At 38.2% G+C, this 13312-nt stretch overlaps 1 protein-coding gene across 10 annotated transcripts in view; it reads right to left on the reverse strand.

The window, feature by feature from the left end:
* The window catches only part of FRMD4B (FERM domain containing 4B), a 335945-nt gene that overhangs the window by 84773 nt on the left and 237860 nt on the right, over window positions 1-13312 (reverse strand). The window lies entirely within an intron of this gene.

Genomic DNA, 13312 nt, shown 5'->3' on the forward strand with positions numbered 1-13312 from the left:
ATAAAGTCTCTTTGTCATGAATAGGCAGCTGGAACAGTATTAAATTAGCAAATACCTTTCTAGATTTTAGGAGAATGTTTCCCTCTCACAAAAGTCACATGATTGTTTCAGGACCTCATTATTGACTTTTGGGATGATTCATTTCTCCAATTTTTCTTCCACTCCTGCTTCGTTGCTGCCTATATGGTAACTCTGGCTTTAGTAAGAAGGAAAAGGGAAAGCCAATGATGTTCAGATAGTTTGGCTGAATCGTTGGGGTAAAAGAATATATTGGAAGATTTGGCTAAAATGAGGTTTTAAGATTAAGTGGACTCCCTCTGCATACACTTGCCATGCCTTTCCATACTAAAGGCAATCGAATGTTGATGACTTATTTCCTTGAAATTCCAAGAAAAGCTGTTTGAATCTAAGAGCAGAGAAGTATGCCAAACTATCCTTGTAGCCGATTTTACAGCAATTCTCCTAAACGTCTCCAAAAAGTATTTACGGTGAATAAAGCAGCAAAGGTTACAGTACATATGCTGAGACTCCTGTGCTTTAAAATCCGATCATGCGATGCCCCAAATGGTATTCCAACGGGTTCAGTATATGAAATTTCAAGGTTACAAGTACAATATCAACTCTGGAAAATTGAACGTAGAAACACTAGCTCCATCTTAGGTAATGAAAACAAAATAAGACTGAAAGCTGAAAGAGTCTAATTTTAAGGTTGTTACGCAGATCTTATTTTCAATTTGGCTCAATCTTTTCACAAGCCCATTCTGCAAAATTTGATCAATGTAGTTGTGCGTGTAAGCTACATTTACTTTGCTCATTTGACAAATATTTACCGAGGGCCTAGAGTGTATGCCTGTCTCTGTGCCAGTGGCTGGGACGTAAAGCTGACCCTGATCCCAAGGAATCAGTCCAGTTGCGGGGTGGCAGGTATATAAACAAGCAAGGCAACGCTATGGGAAGAGAGCTAGAGAAGTATCTAGAGGATACTTTCGGGATTGGAGGAACTTAATTTCTTTAGGATATGGTTGGTGGTGGTACACAGGGAAGGAAAGAATTGGTTAAGGGCAGGGGACTTCGGAGCTGAGTTCAGAAGGATGAGTGGAAATTTACCAGAGGGAAATGAAGGGAGAGAGAAAAGCATTCAGCAGACAAAGAACATGAAAAAGAGAAAGACATTCAGCACAGGGATAAATATATTAAAAGGCATGGAAGCTTGAGAAAGCTGGTATTAATCAGGGAATGAGGAATTATTTCAGTATGAACATGGTGAGTGCGGAGGAGGCTAGAGTGACGAGCTGGGGTTTGTGTGTCCTATGAGGGAGCGTCATATGTCAGAGTAGTAGTAATAATAGTAAAAACATTAATAGCAAAACAGTGTCTGCCCATGGAAAAGACTCTGACAAGTACAGGTTTCTGGCAACTGACTATACTGCTGAACTGAATGAATAAGCATTTTCAGAACTCTCATGGAAAATTGATGAACTCATAAAAGTGCTAACAAAAGATCAAGATGAAAAAAAAATTAATTACATGGGACTGAGTGAACTGATGAGGATGATTATAATTTTGGTGACTTTCTGTTTGAATAAAAAAAAAAATCTCACAAGGACTGAGAGGCAAAAAATATACAAATCAATTTTCACTGCAAAGTAAAGGAGCTGTTACAGTGGAGGATTACTGGACTGAATGTCAATATTATGACACAGTATGAGTGTGTTTTGTGTTTGGTAATTGCAATCGTTGTTGCTTTTGTTGTGGTCATCCATTTACAATGCTTGGTGTCAGTTTATCTCTTGTGAAAATAAAGTACAGTGTGTGTGTGTGTGGAAAAAAAAAAAGAGGTCACCCAGAATTGGCCTAAATAAATAAATAAAACAAAACAAAAAAAAAACAGTGTCTGCTTCAGACACTCTTCTGTCTACCTGGTATATATTAACTCATCCATTGTAGTAGGAACTATGATCCCCACTTTACAGTCGATAAAACTGAGGCTTAAAGATGTAAGTAACATGCCCAGGTTAGAGCCAAAGCCATGTGTTTGAACCCAGACCGCCTGATTTCAGTCGAACCTTTCCCCCACTGCACTATACTGCCTCTGCAGGTAGCAGGGGCTAAGACGTTAAACATGGGGGATACAAGGTCTTGTTGATTTTACGTTCTAAAATGCCTCAATCCTGCCATCCCTTCGTTCATTCTTTAATTATTCGCTCGTTCACTTAAGCAACCTTTTACGTAACATCTAGGTCCTAGAGACTCCAACATATAAAAAACCTGGTCCCTACTCTCAATGTGCGAGTTTATCTTTAATGAAATAAAAATGTGAATGTTCAAAGCAATCCTGCAATCCTTCCCCATCTTGCATCCTGGTTCTTGCAAGAACACATAGAAAATAGGAAGAAAAGTGGATGGATGAGGTCAACGTAGCCAGAATACCTAAAAAGTTAAGTCTAACACAATATAAAATGCAGGCAGCAACTGATCTCAGCCAACAAAAATACATACTTCAAAGAAAGAAACAGGTCAAACTAATACAATTAACGCATCAGCAGTAGGATTATGGATCAATTCCTGTTTTTGATTTTTTTGTCCTTTTCTGTATTTTCTAAATGTTCAACAATCAAGTATTATTTTTACAATCAGAAAAAAAATTCTGTCAGTTGTCATTAAGAGTAGACCTTTTGTGGGCTTCCGTGGTGGCACAGTGATTGAGAGTCCGCCTGCCGATGCAGGAGACACGGGTTCGTGCCCCAGTCCGGGAAGGTCCCACATGCCGCGGAGCGGCTGGGCCCGTGAGCCATGGCCGCTGAGCCTGCACGTCCGGAGCCTGTGCTCCGCAACGGGAGAGGCCACAGCAGTGAGAGGGACGCGTACCGCAAAAAAAAAAAAAAAAAAAAGAGTAGACCTTTTCTTTTTAGATAAAGCAACTAGGAATTTTCAGCTTCCACGTAGCTTTGTCCAGTGAGAAAGACGACTATTTTTCTAATGGAGGGAGAGTGATCAACACAATGTTTTTATTCTCTTCATACAGCTTCAAAGAGGTAAAGTTTAATGAATACACTGATTATTTTTGTCTCTATTTTTCTGATATAAAATGAATCCAAGTATCCTATTTAAAAAATTTTAGAAAAGCATTACTTAGAAAGCAAAAGTCTTTCCATAATCTCACTCTCAGAGATAATAAAAATTTATACTATGCAATATATTTTTCTATTTTTCCTATAAGTACATTTTATACACACACACACACACACACACACACACATATAAGCAAATAAAGTTAAAGACAATTATACTATATTTACTGTTCTGTAGCTTGGTTCTTTTTAAACTTAACAATGCAATTTCGGGACTTCCCTGGCAGGCCAGTGGCTAAGACACAGCCCTTCCAATGCAGGGAGTGTGGGTTTGAACCCTGGCCGGGGAACTAAGATCCCATATGCTGTGCAGTGCGGAGAAAAAAAAATGGATGAAAGAAAAAAAAAAAACAATGCAGTTTGGACATGCTTCCACACCAGCCGAGAAGGGCTGTTCTATTTTTTTAATGGCTGCCCAGTATTCTTATCACATGAATGATTGGTCACTTGTTTAACTAATCCTTATTCAATCACATTTAGGCAGTTTTCAGTTTCCTGCTGTTAGAAATAATAATCTAAGATCTTTTGATATTCATCTTTTCATATTTCAGTAGTATCTTCCACACGCTAATTCCTAAAGTTGGTGGAGCACTGGGTGAAAAGATAGACTCTTCATTGTCACCGACGTGGCCAAATTGCCTTGTGAAGGGGCTTTTAAGAGAGCTTTGGTGCCTCCAGGTTCACACACTTAAATGCAAATGGCATTAACAGTCTGAGGACATTATGCAACATATTCTATCACTGCAAGTGTGGCAAGAGCGTGTTTGTGGGTGACAGGCTGAGACTCTCCCCAAGTCTCCTGATGAAAGGGCACACCTAATAAGGCCTCAGTCCAGAAATCAGGGAGGATAAAAATAAACATGATTGGATAGTCTTGCAATGACTTTGTTTTTTAATAGGATTATTAATGTTTGGCTCACTAATATTTCCACATTTATTCAAAGTACAAAGAGATGAGTGCTTATGAAAGCAGGGGGCACAGTAAATCTCTGAAGGCATCACTGAGCCATTTTCTCCTGCATCTTGATATGGTACCTGCTCCTGTTAAAGCCTGGAGCAGAGGAGATCCTAACTGCCTTGTACTCAGGTTAACATCTCTTGACTGAGTCCTAAGATGTTTTATTTAAAGAATCAGAATAAGGAATTCCCTGGTGGTCCTGTGGTTAGGACTCTGTTCTCTCCCTGCTGAGGGCCCGTGTTCCATCTCTAGTCAGGGAACTAAGATTCCACAAGCCGTGAGGCACGGCCAAAAAACAGAATCAGAATAGACCTAGGTTTTATCTTGTGGCCAGATCTAACCTAAGGTAAAACCGAGGAAGCTTACAGTTGTCTTGCTTTATTATTTAACGGTATAGGATATATCTAGAACATCACTTTCAAAAGCGTGGTCAACAGTTCACTGGTAAGCACTGCTTGAAAGAAGAATTACATCTGCAAGTAAGTTTGGAAAACATTGGGTTAAACAAAATCACACACCTGTACACTGAAGGACTTCTTGAAGCCTTTGTCAAATTCACTTCTTGAATTTCCAAGAATGTGGTCTAATATTCAAAAATTTTTTAACTTTTTCATATGAAAATAGCTTATGATCATGAGGTAGATTCTTGAGCTGCAGATTTAAAGTACGATATTAGTGTGTGTGTGTGTGTGTGTGTGTGTGTGTGTGATTACAAAATCCTAATTCTGTTCGTGCACTGCAGAACTAGGAAAATGTTTCAAATGGCTTTCTATGTGATTTTTGGAAGGAGTAACACATAACATCATGGAATTCTGGGTATGTTCAGTCCCTCCAAGGTCCCTGGTATCTTTCAGAAATATTATGTTAGAAAGTACCATCATGTACCTTGCCTTTAAAATAAACACAACACACACCCATACACAAATGAGAGAATCCTTAAGACTTAGGATGGGCCACAGGAAGGTAGCAGTGCTAAATATTACACTGATAATGCAGCACTCATCAGAAATCCTAGCCCTTAATTGGAATGCAGTAATTTTTTATTGAATGAATAAAGACAAATACTATGGTTTCTGTAGCCAGACTGCCTAGTGATTACTTCACTACTAATGAGCTATTTACCCAGGGCCAAATTATTTACCTTATTTATGCCTCCATTTGCTCATTTGTTAAAGTAACAATAAATAACATTATCGGCTGTTGCGAGGCTTAGATGAGTCAATACATGAAAAAATCAGTATCGGCTGTTTGCTGAGCTCTCAGTAAGTCGAGCTACCGTCCTCTTCTTCCCCACCCACCCCCATGCACGGTCTCTACCACAGAGCACCTCTTGAACCCCACTTGCTTTTCCACATTTTCTGTCATCTCACTATTATAATAATTCTATACACACCTAAAGAGACAAGGTAGCCAATACTATTTTAATTTTCCAAGCATGTCTTCAAACCGCTGATTTTAAAAATGGCGTGGTAGTGATAAATGTTGTTTGATTACTAAAATCACACGTATGGTTGAGGAGGCCTCCAAAAACCATCACTGCAGGCAAACCCGCAGTGGGTTTCTCATGCATTTAAGGCTATTCCAAGCAGGCTGCAGGTTGTCTAAGGTGGACCACAGCCCACATGTTGAGGGCTCCCAGGGTTCCCCAGCATCAGTTTGGGCATTTCCCCATCATCACCACCTGGCACAGGTTATGGCTGTGTGCAGGCAAAGTGTGCCCTCTGCATTCTCACCAAACAGGTTCGGGAGCCTTCACTTGAAAGACAACTCAGACCACAGCTCTCTTCTGGGGAACTCTTGAACCGTATAGGCAGTTTCTAACATTCTGGTAGGTTTTGTACCGACAGGGGCACTAGTGCACTTCTGAAGCTTAAATTCAGATGCCACAAATATGCCACGTGCAGTGGGCAGACAGCCCTTATCCATCAAGAGCTAGGATGTGTCAATGGTTAAACTCGTGGACTCTGGCATTATACTGCCTGGGATGAACATTGGCTCCTCCACTTATTAACTATGTGAGGTTTGTGTATGTTACTTAACCTCTGTACCTCAATATTCCCATCTATAAAATGGGAGATAATAATAATAGAACTTACCAAATAGGTAAGTTACCTGACTTATCTAATAGGGTTGGAATGAAAACTAAATGCATGAATACATATAGTGCCTGGTAAATTATTCATATTTAATATTTGTTAGTGCTATGACCTGCCAACTCTGTAACAATAGTCCCTGAGTTCTAAGTTATTGAGGACACTTTTATTTCCCCAGAGCAGTGACTAAAAGGAAGCTGAGGTAAATGGGGGGTGTTTTTAAGACCCAGGGTGTCCTGCTGGTATAATTTGCCAAGGACACTTTTCCCACATAATAGCTCTGTGACGTTAAGAAAACGACTTAACCTCTCTGTGCCTCAGTTCTTTTATTTGTAAAAGGGGTCACAAGTTTCCTTCTTCATGGGCTACAGTGAGGATCAAATGCAGTTAACCGTATACCACTTAGCACAGTGCTGGCACACTTTTGTGGGCTTCCCTGGTGGCGCAGTGGTTGAGAGTCCACCTGCCGATGCAGGGGACGCGGGTTCGTGCCCCGGTCCGGGAAGATCCCACATGCCACGGAGCGGCTGGGCCCGTGAGCCATGGCCGCTGAGCCTGCGCGTCCGGAGCCTGTGCTCCGCAACGGGAGAGGCCACAGCAGTGAGAGGCCACAGCAGTGAGAGGCCTGCGTACCGCAAAAAAAAAAAAAAAAAGAGTAGACCTTTTCTTTTTAGATAAAGCAACTAGGAATTTTCAGCTTCCACTTAGCTTTGTCCAGTGAGAAAGACGACTGAGTATTTTTCTAATGGAGGGATTACGTTATAGCCATCTACATATTACCCAGAAAATACCAAACTGTAAATTCCTACAGATGAATTTTTAAAAATTATCCCAATAACCTAAGTCATAGTGCCTGACAACATTATGCTTTGTAAAAGTTCTGAATCCTTTGACAAGTCATGGAATACTCTCATTTAGAAAGGAGCTCCTAGGACCTGACATATGACGGAGAATAATTTAAAAGAACTCTGCTTCTTCAAGACCAACAGAAATAGCATACAAAACTACAAGAGAAATACTACGAGCCAAAATTTGCATCCTATTTTTCTTTCTATTAGCAACAGAGCAAACAAGTCATCAAGGAGGCTATTTCTTTGGACCCTGGCCAGCTAGGCAGTGAGAAATATCACAAGGGGTAACTGTACTTCTTCACATAAGACATGATCACCAACTGTTGTTTACGAAATATTTTCCTGACTCAGTAAATGCTGCATTGGCTATACAGGTGTCTACTTATTACTCAAACCATGGTGTTCTTAAGGAAACCCACATCTCACAAAAAGAGGCTCTCACAAAGTCTCTGGTGCTGGAGACATTTCCCTTTCCTCACAGAAGTAGCCAAAAACTCTGGTTTGAGTACTTTTGCTTCTGGCTAAGATGGAGTAACAGGGGCTGGATTTACCCTGTTTCCTGAAAAAAAGTAAAAAACTAGACAATAAATATGAAACAACAGTTTTCAAAACACGGAACATCAGGCAGCAATGGACAGTGAACCTTGAATGTGGTAAACCCTGACTGTCCCTACTTGCTGCCATGAGAAGATTTCCAGGCTGTGAAGGGGAAACCCAGATGGCGCAAGGTGGACTTTTGGAGTTGTGCAGCTGGAGCTGAGAGAATGGGGAAACCGAAATGGATGGAATTTGTAGAACAGAGTGCTAGACAAAAGAGAGCTGCACCAAGAGAGACTCTTGAAGCTATACAGTGGGTCTTTTTTGAGTATTTAGCTGAGTACTGATCACTGCATGCGTGGAAGGAGACTACCCAAGGCTGGGGAAAGAACTAGCCAAAATGAAAGGGAAGGCTGCCTGGTCCTCACACAGTGCTGAAAATGGTGCCTGTTCCCACCAGTCAGACTGAAAAAACTCATAATTCATGGGGCATTGAGTAGAGTACTGAGGAAGGTCTTGCCTCAGTCATGGGCCCTCTAGAATGAGTACTGCTCTGGTCCAGCCTAACAAATCTTAAAAGTGAGACCTTGAAAAATCGAACTGCATCCAAGTAACTAAACTGTATCCCCAAACACAAGTCAAGAATATTTAAGGAATATGAAAATACGTGGCACCCCAAAAGGTACAATTAAAAATGTCCAGCATCCAATCAAAAATTATCAGGCATGCAAATAGGTAGGAAAATATAACCCATAATGAGGAGAAAAATCAATCAATCAGAACCACCCAAACTGACACAAATATTAGAATAAGCAGATGAAGGGACTTCCCTGGCTGTCCAGTGGTTAGGACTCCACGCTCTCACTGCCAGGGCCCAGGTTCAATTCCTGGTCAGGGAACTAAGATCCCGCAAGCCGCACAGTGCGGCCAAAAAAATAATAGAGAGTAAGCAGATGAAGACCTTAAAACAATTATTATAACTGTAGCCCATATGTTTAAAAAGTTAAGTAGCCACAGGCAAGATTTTAAAAAGATCCAAATCTCAAACTTCTAAAGATAAAAACTTCAATATACAGGGTGGGATAAATGGCAGAATAAATTCTAAGAGAAAAGATGAATAAAATTGAAGATACTGCAGTAGAAATTATCAAAATAAAACACAAAAAGAAAGAAAGAAAGAAAGAAAAAGAAAAGAGCATCATTTAGCTGTGGGATAACTTTAGGTGGCCTACTATATGTGCAATTGGAGTTTGCAAAGGAGGCATGGATGGGGACAGAAAAAAATAGTTGAAGAAATTATGGCTGAAATATTCCCAAATTTGATAAAAACTATAAACCCACAAGTCCAAGATGCTCAATAAACACCAATCACAAGAACCATGAAAGAGAAAGCTATATCAAATTGTTCAAAGCAGTGATAAAGAAAAAATTTTAAAAGCAGACAGAGATGACCAAATGTTTACACAAAAACAATAACTGTGTCATGTGCATCTATAACACATCTAAAAATAAAACATATGACACTGACAGCATAAAGGCTGAGAATGAAGAAATAGAAATATACTATTATAAGATTCTTGTACTACATGTGAAATCGTACAAGATCACTTGAAGGTAGACTTGATGAGTTAAAGATGTATACTATAAACCCTAAAGCAATCACAGAAAAAATAAAACAAAGAGTTACAGCTAGTAATCCAACAGAGATAAAATGAAATCATAAAATACTCAATAAATCCAAAAGAAGGCAGAAAAAAGGAACAAAGAACAGATGGGACAAATAGAAAACAAAGAGCAAGACAGACAAACTTAACCATGTCAATAGTCACATTAAATGTAAATAATGTAAACAACCAGTTAAAAGACCGAGATGGATAAACAGATAAATAAAATGGGTAAAAATATCAAGATGCAATTATATGTTGTCTGTAAGAAATTCACTTTAAATACACAGACACAAACAGTTTACAATTAAAAGGATGGGAAAAGACTTACCATGTTAACACTGATCAAAAGAAATGTGAAGTGGTTATATTAATATCAAAGCAGACTTCAGAATAAAGAATATTACCAGGATAAAGAGGATCATTCTATAAACACAGTCAAGAGGATATAGCATTTCTAATTATACCCTAATAACAAAACTTCAAAATACATGAAACGAAAACTGATAGAACTTACAAAGAGAAACAGAAAAATCCACAATCATAGCTAGAGATTTCAGTACCTCTCTGTCAATAACTGATACAGGAAGTAGACACCCAATCAGCAAGAGTAGTAGACTTAAACAATACTATTAAATTGACTTGGTTAACATCTATAGAACATCTACCCAACGATAGCAGAATACACATTCTTCCCAAGTGCACATGGACCACTTACCAAGACGAAGCATATTCTGGGCCATAAATAAGTCACATTAAATTTAAAAGAATTTAATTTACACAAAGTGTGTTTTCTGACCACCGTAAGATTTAATTAGAGGTAAATAAAAGATCCCTAAAAGTCCCCAAATTTCTGGAAACCAAACTATACTCTTCTAAATAACAATGAGTCAATGAAGATATATCAAGAAGGAAATTTAAAAATATTTACAAATGAATGAAAATGAAAACACAACATATCAGTATTTGTGGAATACAAAATCAGTACTTAGAAAATGTTACCGTAATAAATGCATATATTAGAAAAGAAACATCTTTAATCAGTGATCTCAGCTTTCATCTTAAGAGACTGGTATATGAAGAGCAAATTAAACCCAAAGGAAGAAGAAAGGCAATAATAATGATAAAATATAAACTAATAAAGATCATAGCAGAAATCAATAAAGTAGAAAAAAATTCCAAATCATTGAAACCAAAAGCTGATTCTTTGAGAGGCTCAATACAGATAAACGTCTGGCCAGAATGGTAAGAAATAAAAAAGAGAGAAGACACTATTTATTAATATCAGGATCGAGAGAGGCAATACCACTGTAGACTGCACATATTAAAAGGATAATAAGAAAATATGAACTATGGCTATAAATTGGACAACTAATAAAAAGGCACACAGATTGAAAAGGAAGAAGTAAAGCTATCTTTATTAGCAGATGATCTATAAAGTAAACCTGATGAAATCTACAAAAAAGTTACCAAAAGTTATAAATGAGGTTAGCAGGATTCAATATCAATACACAAAAATCAATTCGATTTCTATATACTGATAATGAACATTCAGAAATTGAAATAAAAAGGTATCATTTACAATTGTATCAAATAATATGTAAGACATAGGGACATATCTAACAAAAGACCTGTATACTGAAAACTACTGAGAGAAATTAAATATCATCTAAATAAATGGATATATATATATATATATATATATATCTTGTTCATGGGTCTGATGACTCAATGTTGTTAAACTGTCAATTCTTCCCACCTTGGTCTATAAATTCATGCAATCCTAATAAAAGTATCAGTAGGGTTGTTTGTTTTGGGTAGAAATTGACAAGCTGATTCTGAAATTTATATGGAAATGCAAAAAACTTAGAATAAATAAGACAACTTTTAAAAAGAACAAAGTTAAGGTTTGTTCTGATTTCAATACACAATTCAAAGCTGCAGTAATCAAAACAGTATATTATTGCCATAAAGGCTGACAAATAGGTCAATGGAACAGAATAGAGTCCAAAAGTAAACCCACACATATATGGACAACTAATTTTTCTTAAAGGTGCAAAGGCAACATAATAGAGAAATGACAGCCTTTTCAACAAATGGCACTGGAGCCACTGAATAGCCATATGCAAAAAAAAAAAAAAGAAAGAAAGAAAGAAAGAACTTCAATCTGAACTTTGTGTCATATATAAAAATTAATTCAAAACGGATAATAGACCTAATGCAATACCTAAAATTCTAAAACTTCTAGAAGAAAACACAGGAGAAAATCTTTGTGACCCTGGGTTAGGCAAAGTTTACTGAGATACAATAACACAACCCATAAAGGAACAAATTGATAAAATAGACTTCAACCAAATAAAAGCCTTTTAGTCTTTGAAAGACATGAAGAGAATGAACAGCAAGGCACAGACTGGGAGAAAATATTTGTAATCCATATAACCAATAAAGTACTTATATCCAGAATATATACACTCTGAACACTCATGAGAAGAAAACAGCAACCCAAAGAAATTGGGCAAAAGATTCAAACATAAAGAAGATATAATGATGGTAAAATAAGCACATAAGAGACACTCAAACATCATATGTCATCAGGGAAATGGAAATGAAAACTGCAATGAGATGCTGCTACACTCCTATTAGAATGGCTAAAATGGAAGAGATGTTGATGCCATGTGTTGACGAGGATATGAAGGAACTAGAAATCTCAGAACTGCTGGTGGGAATTTAAAATAGCACAACCACTTTGGAAAACAGTTTGGCAGAACCTTAAAAAGTTAAATCTATCTACCATGTGACCTAGCCATTCTACTCCCAGGTATTTGCCCAAGAAGAAAAGAAAGTATATGTGTATACAATGACTTGTACATGGATGTTTATAGCAGTTTTATTTGTAACAGTCCCCAAACTTGCATAATCTAAATGTTCATCAACAGGTGAATGGATCATTCTGAAATATGTGCACATATCAAATCATCATACTGTACACCTTAAACTTACACAATATTATATGTCAATTATATCCCAGTAAAACTGGGAGAAAAAGGAAAAAAAAAACGCACAGGTGAATGCATAAACAATGTAAGGTATAGGGACTTCCCTGTGGTTCGGTGGGTAAGACTCCGCGCTGCCACTGCAGGGGGCACGGGTTCAATCCCTGGTCGTGGAACTAAGATCCCGTGATCCTGCATGCCATGCAGTGCGGCCAAAAATACAAAAACAAAAGCAAAAACAAAACAATGTAAGGTATAGCCATACAGTGGTATATTACTTAGCCATAAAAAGCAAAGTGCTATCGATACATGCAGCAACATGGATGAATCTCGAAACAATTATGCTCACTGAAAAAAGACAAAAAGATTATCTACTGTATGATTCCACTTACATTAAACTCTAGAAAATGTAATCTACTGTGAGAAAAAGCAGATCTGTAGTTGCTGGCTATATTCACTATCTTGATTGTAGTGATCATTTCAAGGGTATTACTTCTAATAAGACGTAGAAAATTATGTAGTCAATTACATCTCAATAAAGCTATAAAAACAACAACAGCTCTTTGCTGAGTCTTACACTAATTAAAGCTGCAAGTGTGCAGTGGGCCACCCTTAACACTTTGGGGGCTGAGGGAGGAGTACCAGTACAGGTGTCCTAACCCACAGTCTGACCCCTTGTCCTTCCAGGCCAGCTGTCTCTGACCACCCCTCAGATTTAGGGTGATATGTATGGGCAGAAGGGGTTCCCACCGGCCCTGGAAGCAGGCGTGGGATCTGAGATCCTGAACACTGAGAACATAACCTTGAAGGGAGGAGCTGGGCTCCAGCTGAGCCTATCTTGGCCCACAGACTCCCTGTCGTTGCGCAGGGTATGGTTTGAGGAGGCCAGACTAGAGGCCTTTAAAGCAACGCTTATCTGCAAGGAGCTAAGATAAAAATGGAGAGTGTCTAAAACTGCTACAGCAATCTGACGGACATGGCTGCAACATCCAGGCATGGGATAATTTTTCTAGCAATTCATGTGTATTGAATTTTACAAAAGCTAAGTATCCTCCATGGACTGGATGGAAACAACAAACCAATAC

This window comes from Pseudorca crassidens, chromosome 10, assembly GCF_039906515.1.
Source record: "Pseudorca crassidens isolate mPseCra1 chromosome 10, mPseCra1.hap1, whole genome shotgun sequence".
NCBI classification, from domain to species: Eukaryota; Metazoa; Chordata; class Mammalia; order Artiodactyla; family Delphinidae; genus Pseudorca; species Pseudorca crassidens.